Raw genomic sequence first — 9,522 nt, forward strand, 5'->3', positions numbered from 1 at the left:
TCCCCTCCAGGGCAGTCATAGCAATGGGCTGATAACATAAGAACCTAATCACTCTCCTCGAATTCAATACTTTTATTATAACAAACGAGCTCAGAATAAGCAAGTTGAGGCATGGATGGTAATTACAGTGTCTAAACTTTGGTTCCTCTGTTTGAAGATCCATACCAAAGCCTGCATTTCTGATAAACCTATCACTCCAGTATCCAGGCTCCAACTCTCTGGTAGCATTAAAAATTCATGTTGTGCTTGTTTCCCTGAAACAAGATGTGTGTAGATACTTGTAGTTATTCATATTGAGCTTATAATATATTTTTGGAAAAATCCACTTAACTAATCCCATAAAGAACAAATACCTATTTGTGATTATGTAGTCAAACATCCTTAAAATGGATTCCCAGTTGTTTGCAGAACACTGACAATGCCAGTTTCTCATGATACGTATGGGGTAACATGGAGACAGGCTCATGGAACTTTTATGTCTTCTAATTAAAAAACACCCGTTGTTACATTAATAAGACAAGAGCATCTCAGTAGGACATACAGATATGTGACATTTCAAGTCTTTTGAAGAAAATGCATAGAGAAGAAAGAAACCAGCAGGTTCAGCCAGCAAGAAAATTAGCTTTTGGTGTGAAAAACAAAGAGCAAAAAAAGGAAAGGCAAGGAAAGGCAGAAAAAGAAAGTGGGACAGTAACAAGGAAGAGGAGAAATCATTTTATTTCTGAGCCTCAGTAGGATCAATAGATGTATAGGCTTCACAGGTCAAATTGTTATAATTTGTCCATTTCACATCTATTTTGTAACCTGTATTTTCAGTGTCCAAGTGGTGCCCTTGCACTGTTTATGTTCAATTTTATTTTTCAAAGTTTTTTTCGTTATCCAAGCTAGTTTCTTTTCAAACCTCCCAGCAACAAAGCTGAAACTGTGCCCTCATCACATGGCTCAGGGCTCTGGGGCCCTAGGTTTAGCTCTACCAGATTTGGATTTTACCCCAATCCCAAAGTATCTGCAGTCATACCAAACCTTTATTACAAAGCTATATCCTTTAAGGCAGCTGATAGAGATCGGTCCTTCAGTCATTTCTAAACAGCTTTTATGTTTCCCCCTTTGTGTGCATTTCATAACCCTGCCTTTATCTTCCCCACCATGTTAACGCTACATTTCCTTAAGATGCCAAATATTCTAGCTGGGTCTTTTAAAAAAAAGTTTGGCGTCTCCCTGTCCAAACTTCTCTGATCTGACAGTCACAGCTCTACCATTACATCTTTTCTCAGTTACTACCTTCTTCCACTACATCTCCTCTGACCTTCCTAAACCAATTCCCACTTCCTGTTTCAGGGAAAAGTGAGAAAAGATAGGCTTGCTTAGTACATGCGCCAGAGAAGGGCTAAAATACTCCCACAGAGAAAATTCCTTCAGTTACATTACGGCATTATGTTGTCTGGTTTGGTGACCCAAAGTGTCCAAAACAGCATCTGTTTTAAGTCTCAGAAAAGTAGCGTTTTACAACTGTCTGGGGAAAAAATTGACTGTTTCTCTGAAAATGCCATGTTCAGCTTCTTAAGTGATGGAAGTTTTTTTGGCCTAGAATGTGTGACTAAAATCCTCAGCCATTTCTGAGTAGTGGGGAAATTCATAAGTTTTAACTAAATAGACTATTTGTAAGTAAATGAACTTTAAATATTGTCTTTTATAGGAATGGTCAGAAATTGAAGCTGGCTGTAAAGACCTAATCCTCCCCCATTCCCTACCCTTGAAAAAAAACCAAACCAAACCAAACCAAAACAAACCCAGGCACTAATCAAATATATTTTTTGTTGAAAAGAGAAGACTTTTAGGGTAAAAAACTTTAACAATTTTCATGTAAATAGAACTTTTGTATTAAAATTATAGTCGTGGCTAGTGGGTTTGTCAAGTGTTCATGAAAAATAAACACTTTTTTTTTTTACATGGAAAACTAATTTATTATCTGATACATTCTATCCATCATCAGGTCATGTCATCTTTTTCATAAGCCAGTCAGAGCTGGCATCCTTAAGGACAGTCTAATTTCAGTAGTTATATACAAGTAGCTTACTTTGAGCTTCTGATTGTCATTTAATGGTGAACTGAAAGGTGTCTCTGAATTAAGGGAGTTGTGGACATAAAACTAATAGAACGAACAAGACACTGTGCTTAAAACTGTGTCGTGCACCACTGAAGTCGATGGAATACGTACAGCACTATGCACTAAACATGAAGATAATGTCAGAATTTTGCTCTCAATTTGGAAAAAATGTGGGGGGTGTCATCAATTAGTGGGTGGTATTGCTATTAGATTTTATTAGATTAGATTTTTACATATTAGATTTTTCTTGTGTTAGTGCTGAAAGTTGCTCCACAGAAATCTACAGGTATTAGATATTTAAATAACCTTCAAATAAAATCTTAAATATTACCTTTATTAACAGTACTATCAAGAACAGCAAAATCAAACTATTTAAGCCTCAGGTCTGAAATCAAGACAGAAGCAGCAAAAGAAGTTGGCTGATGAACACAGCTGTGTTCAAGAATCAGACTGAATAAAAATACCTTCCTTTGATCTCATAAATCCTAATTAATGGTGATTACAATGAGGACATGCACAAAAAAATCCACACAGCAGACCAGCATTTGCTCTAGAAGTTCCAATAAAAGAAAGCAGAGCTCTAGAAGGAGGAAAGGAGGAATTTTCTGATTACTTTTCCTTGCCCTTCCTTCTGAGATGTACTGCATTAGATGTACTGCACAGGATATGTTTCCTAGGTTAAATCTGTGAAGACTGTACAACTCACACAAAACTCCCCATCCCCAGTGAGAAAAACTGGTTGTAGGTTTTTACTATCATGCTTTCCAGCATTGTTGTGGCTTCCTAGTGTGGCTTCTAAGACTGACAGCTCTGAATCTTTCCCATCTACTTTACTGAATTAAAAACAAGTCTTTTACAGGGAGATTAAATATTGTTATTCCCCATTTGTTTGAACAGGAATTGTAATTTCTCATGATCTTTCCAATTTTTCTTATTATCTACACACATTGATCATCGCCACGTTTTAATTAAACAGTTTCTTCTTCAAACCATTCATATTCTTTCATTCTTTGTAGTCAACACCACTGTGTTCTTCAAAAGCTTGATAGTGTAACAGAGACTGAATGCTAAGCAGCCACTGTTGAACGCTTAGCAGGAAGGCAGAACCCCCACATAATAGAGCCTAATACATGTGCATTGTGACAGGTGTCATGGAGTTTTCAAAGACTGTTGTATTAGTTTTATACATGTTTAGATATAATCTTTAATGGCTAGCTAGACATTTATTACTAGCTAAATGGGTAAGAAAAACTCTTCAGTTCTGGTGGAAAACAATGAGAGGTACTAATGAAAATCCTCATTGTTGAAATATTGCGGAGAAAGCTTTTGAAGTTTTGGATCAACACCCCACCTCCAGGAGAAAAAAAGCACATAGGATATTCCAACCTGGTTCATATGCTAGGGCAGACAAAGGATATCAAACTATAGAAAACAACAAGGGGAGGAGAGAGTGTCTCTATTGGCCGACATGAAGCCATGACCAGCAAAAATAAGTCCTGTGGGAGAACTCACAGTAGACGATGGGTGACTAGCTGGTAAGCTAAGTATGCTTATAAACTATTTTCTTAATATTTCTCTGTAATGTTTTTGTTCTGAAGTAACTAACTCTTTAAGAAAGATGGCTGATCATGGATAATCCTCATTTTTGCCCATGAGAGTAAACAGAACTGATGTCAGACCTGCTGAAGCAATCACAGTGACTTGAAGGAGTCTTCAGCATACGGCCTGCTCTGGAGAGAGAAAAATGACCAACTTCCACTTCAAGAAAGGTTGCAGCCTGAGGCCTAAGGCTTCAGTGACTTGAGGATATTCCAAAGACAGAGCCCACCCTAGGGGGTGCGGGGCCCGGGGCAAATCAGCCTGTGCTTTAACACTGTGTGGGGCCGTGGGACCCTTGCAAAGGCAGGGAATGGCGGTGCCATAGCAATGAAATTTGGTGTCCATGGCCAAGTAGATCCCGTGTGCCCTGGACGAGCCACTCTTCAGCAGACCAGCTGGGGTGGGGGAATGGTGATGAGTGGCCGGACGTTTTTTCCACAACATGGGGCTGAGCTGCCAGCTACAGGTGTGCCCCACGGGAGGAGCCATGGCTGCTCCGGCCAGCTCTGCAGGGCCCCGTGAAGTGCAGGGCCTGGGGTGGTCACTCTGATTCACCCTACCCGAGGGATGGCTCTGCCCAAAGATCACTGCACTTCTCACCTCTTGTGAATTGTGGCACATTCCTGTATCAAGAGTGGACATGGATCATTTCTTCCAGACCCAGAGGATCAGTTTCAGTCATCAAACAAGAAGACTGAGGTACAAATCAGAATAGGTCCTCAACACAGGCCAGTTTGTCCAGCACAAGCTGATCTTAGCATTTAGCAGCTGAAATTTTCTTACATTTATACCACGGGGGTTGCACTAGTAGGATTAGAGCAGAGTTTGTTCTATAAAGTGTTTGCTGCTGCACAAGCTGACAAACTTCACTCTGCTAACCACTCTGCATTTGGATAAGTAGGACACCAACCTTTTTGAGGATGAAAGTTAATTATATGATCAATCAACTACTGGAAGCTCCTACAGATATGTTTGACTATGATTTTCTATAGAAAGCTTAAATTAGAAGACAGACAAGGTTCTTCGGGTAAATCTGATACCTTTTATTAGGCCAACTCAAATAGTTGGAAAAATTCTTCTTAGAAAACTTATGGGTATAAATGCCCTTTGTCAGGGTGAGGAAGCATCTGCAGTTGGTGTGTGCTCTTCCTGGATGGAATGAATGGTAAATAAGCCAGAGGCTGATATGCATGTAAGACAGGCAGTCAGTGAAGATGTAAATTGAGGAGTCAACGGGTGAGAGACAGGTGGGGGGTGGCAGGAAAGGGGAATGAATGAAGCTGGTAAATAGTGGAGAGGTACCTGGGGAGTCAGATGTTAGGCAGGTTATAATGCGTCATAAATCCAATGTCTGTATTTAGTCCATGATTTTTTGTATCCAGGAGGTTGATGAAGTGAAGTTCATAGGCCCATCTGTGCAAAGGTGTTTTGTAAATGCCCTTTGACGACTAGAACTGAAAGATTTGAGAGTGGTTTTCTTATGAGAAATGTGCCTCCACAGGTAATTGGGTATTCTTGTCTTTGATAGATTTCCAGTGTGTGTTCATTCTGGTGCACAGTTGTTTGTTCTCTCCTATGTATTTTCCATCAGGGCACTTGGTGCACTGGATGAGATCTATTACATTTGTGGAGGTGCAGCTGTAAGATCCAGGAATGCTGATGGCTCTGTTGTGGGGTGTAGTAATTGTGGGGGTGGTGGAGATGTGTTGGCAGGTTTTACATTTCTTGTCATGGCATGGTCTGGATCCCTTTGGTGTGTTTTGGGGCATAGGAAGTTTGCTTCTGCTGATGAGGTTGGTGAGGTTTGGTGCTTGTTTGAAAGCTAGGATAGGTGGTTCTGGGAAGATCTCTTTAAGAACTGGGTCTTCTTCTAGTATGGGTTGCAATTGTTTGAGGATGTTCTGTATAGGTTCCAGGGTGGGGTGATATGTCATAACACAGAGGTGGGCAAAATACAGCCTGTAGGCTGAATCCATCCTGCCAGGCACTTTTATCTGGCCTGTGGCACCCTCCAGTGAATTGCACCCTGCCCAGCCCTTCTGCTTATGAGGGTGGGAGCAAGGCACCCATGTGTACAACCCCTATTGGGCCTTGCTCCCACCCACTTGAGGAGAAGGGCTCTGGGCAGACAGCAGCTTCTGAGAGGGGCTCTTGCTGCAGCCAGAACCTGCTCACTCAGAGCAGCAGGTAGGGAAGCAGCGGGGCTGGTGCGGGGGTGGAGTTGCAGCTGGGCAGAAGCAGGAGCACAGTGCAGAGCTTGTGCACAGAGAGGAAGCAGGAGCATGGAGCTCAGCTGGGCAGGGTGTGGGTGTGAGGGTGGGGGATGCAGAGACCCCACACACAGTCCCCCCATAGTATGCAGTCTCCACTGCCTGGAAGCAGCAGCTGGCGGGGAGGTCAGGGCACTCATGCCCGGTGCAGGCACCCAGTGGGATGCGGCTCCGAACAGCACAGCGTTGGGGGGAAAGAACAGAGCCTGCCCTATCACCAGGGCTCTGTGCCACATGCCTGCAGCTCCAGCACTTGCAGCAGGGGAAGCCCTGCACTGGAGCCTGCGGCCTCCCCCACTCCCTGCTGCGCAGGTCCCTGCACTCTGCAGGGAGTGGAGGGAGCCTTGCCCCCTGCTTCGCCACAGAGTCCAGTGCGGGGCTTTCCTGCTGCAAATGTGGAGCTGCAGGCATGCGGCGTGGAGTCCCTGTGATAGAAACGACCAGCACTGAGCTGGGGGTGAGGAGCAAAAATTAAAAAGTGATACCAATATAAAAGTTAAATAGATTAACAGAATCCAGTGTATCAAAGATGTATAGGAGCACCACTGAAAAACAGTGCTGGAGCACTCATCAGCTGGACCCAGGGAGAACTAGACTAGTGTAACTACTAGATCATAAGCATAACTTGCAGTTCAGTTTCTGATAAAGGCCTTCCTTGAAGCTTATTCCAGCTACCTGAAATTTCAACAACAGTTTGTATTTATGATAAAATGGAAATCTTGCTCCTGATAAGGTTCTTAGATGACTTACAAATAATAATTTATAGGGTTTAAAACTGGCAAGAAACATTCTGATCACCTAATCTGTTCTCTTGCCTAGCAAGACTGGAAACTCATCCAGTAATTCCTATGTCATACCTAATAACTTCCGATTGCACTGGAACATACCATTTGGAAAGGCATCCAACTTTGACCAAAAGGCTTTAAATGATGGAGAATCTGGTCGGCTGTTCCAAATTCAAAACTCCTTCAGTTAAAAATTTGCAACATATTTTCAGTTTGAGTGCTTCTAACATCAGCCACTGTCTCTTCTTACACTTTTCGTCTGCTCAGTTAGAGTGCCTTCTACTACCAGAATTTTTCTCCCCAGCTGATTAAGTCATTTTTTGCCCTTTTCATCCATAAGCTAAGTAGACAGAGATCCTTGAGTCCCCCATTACAAAAGACCAGAACTTGAATCAATCTTGCTGACAGAAGAATGTTGGTGGTATTAGAAAACCACAATTCTACTAGTCATCTCACTCATGCTGCAGAGAAATAAAACACCACCACCACTCCTTCTATGTAGTCTCCTGATTACTCATCCAAAGATTATGCAAGTCGTTTAGCCAGAGCATCATGCCAAGAGCTCATGTGTAAGCTGATTATTCACTGTGATTCTCAAAGCTCTTTTTAGACTCACACTTTTCCAAGATGGATTTCCCCTCCTTTTCTACAAGTGTGTGATCTCTTCATTTCTTCCTAGATACAGGACATTTCATTTGGCTGTGTTAAAATGCATGTCAGAAAGCATCAGTTTATAAAACATTCCAGATTGCTCTGTTTGTGTGACCTGTCCTCATAAATTTTAGCACTCTGATCTTCACCATATGCAGACTTTAGCAAAATTATTTTCTTCTACATTACTGATGATAAATATGGAAGACCATTTGGCTCTGTAGGAATCTACTAGATGAGAAAGCAACATGTTATGTTCTTAAAGTTTGATCAGGTAAAAATTATACCTTTCCATTACATGTCACCCAACAACTCAAAGTAAATAAATCTGCTAACTCATGCATATGCTGTGCTTCAAATAAGCTATTTAAGACCAGATATATCACTGGAGATTGCTCTTTAACAACCCATTTTTCCAGTTGCCTGTAAACTTATCATGCAAAGATTACTTCAAGTAAACAATGAAGCTAGCTGCACATTTTTGATGGTTGGGGAGTATCATGGGTTATATTCCTGGAAGATGAGGGCCACTGAGCATAAAAGAAAGGGCTACTTTTCATTTTCATGAATTGATATTCTGGGTTTACACCTCTACCTGGATGTTCCTATTAAATCCCAGGAAATGCCCATTGTATACTTGATCTGATAAGAAATGCCATGATTTATCTAATTTAGTAGCCTCTCTTCAACAGTGGTCAGGTATCAGATATTTCAGTGGAATGCAATAGAAAGCTCCTAATGGATAAATTACAAAATAGCCTTTTCTCTAAGAGAAGTTTCTTTCAAATATTCCCCATCACTTAGTGGTTAATTTATACCATGGCTCTGTAATCCTTTCACTTTCTTTTCTTCATCCCATGAACTCAGTGAATTACAAGTAAACTTTGCATAATGTAAAAAGGTATTTCCTTTCATCAGTCTGGAATTTGACACCTTTCCATTTAGTAAAATGTTCTCTATTATAGGAAGGTATAAATAATATTACTATGCCATATTGAAAAAGAACCTGTAGTGGTCCTGAAAGTTAAAATCTGTACAAGTTTCCCTTGCCAACCACTGGGGTTAGGCTCCTGAAAGCTCCTGTGACTGGCAAAACTGTGGTCAGCAAGACAAAAGGCTTATGGGAAAAATGGCAGGTGGCAGGCTGATGCTCAGCCACGGAAAACTGTGATTACTCAAAACTGTATACTGTGGTAGCCAAAATGGCATCTAGAATATTAAGCATGGATGCTCAAAACCATGGTTGGCAAAACTATGGTTGGTGAGGGAAACCTGTACTTAGAAAAAGAGCTATACAGTGACCAGATACAGTATTCAGTGAGTGTGGCTATATGTGCCCCTGACTGCGCATTTGGTACTGCAGAGTTTTTACTAAAGCTCTAGCAAGTAGTAAATGACAGAGCAGTTCCTGTTAGCATTGTGCAGTCCCGGTGGTGCACAGTTATTTTGAGACTCTATGTTGCCATAGCAACAAGCTATGGTGACATAGCTCATTGCTATGGCGATATAGTGTTGGCATCACAGTTTGTGCCTGCCGATGCTACATTGTCGTAGCAACAAGCTACAGCTATGTAGCATCTCATGTAGATGTGCCCAGTGAGACAGAAAAGGTGTTTAAATTGAGACACGCTGAACTTTTGACTTCCTTTAAAAACTTCTTGCTGGTAACTATGGCACTGTACTTTGAGCTTTTATGGGCAGAACAGCAGCAGCCCACAGAACTCAAGATTTCAATTCTATTTCATTCTGTTCATTCTTTTTTATTCCCAGAAATTTAAATGAAGTAATGAATATTGTTCACCACTATTCTTCACTGTGCTCTGCATTGGACTTAATCCATTTTATACATCATTATACATTATCAAGACATAGGAACAGCAAATTTCTGTCTGCAATAAAGATAAAAGACAATGTTATTTGCTGACTCATTCAAAAACAATTCATCTTCTCAAGTGCTGTCTGATTTGAAGGAACAATGAGGGAGGAAAGAGAATGTCATGATGAAATTAGTCAGTTATTAAGGCTTCATTTTTGACAAGATGTGGTCAACACATCTAATAAATGCTTTCTTTAAGAAGATGGATGCTCAGCTAGGACACGGGAAAGATTA

The sequence above is a fragment of the Alligator mississippiensis genome, chromosome 1 (genome assembly GCF_030867095.1).
Source record: "Alligator mississippiensis isolate rAllMis1 chromosome 1, rAllMis1, whole genome shotgun sequence".
NCBI classification, from domain to species: domain Eukaryota; kingdom Metazoa; phylum Chordata; order Crocodylia; family Alligatoridae; genus Alligator; species Alligator mississippiensis.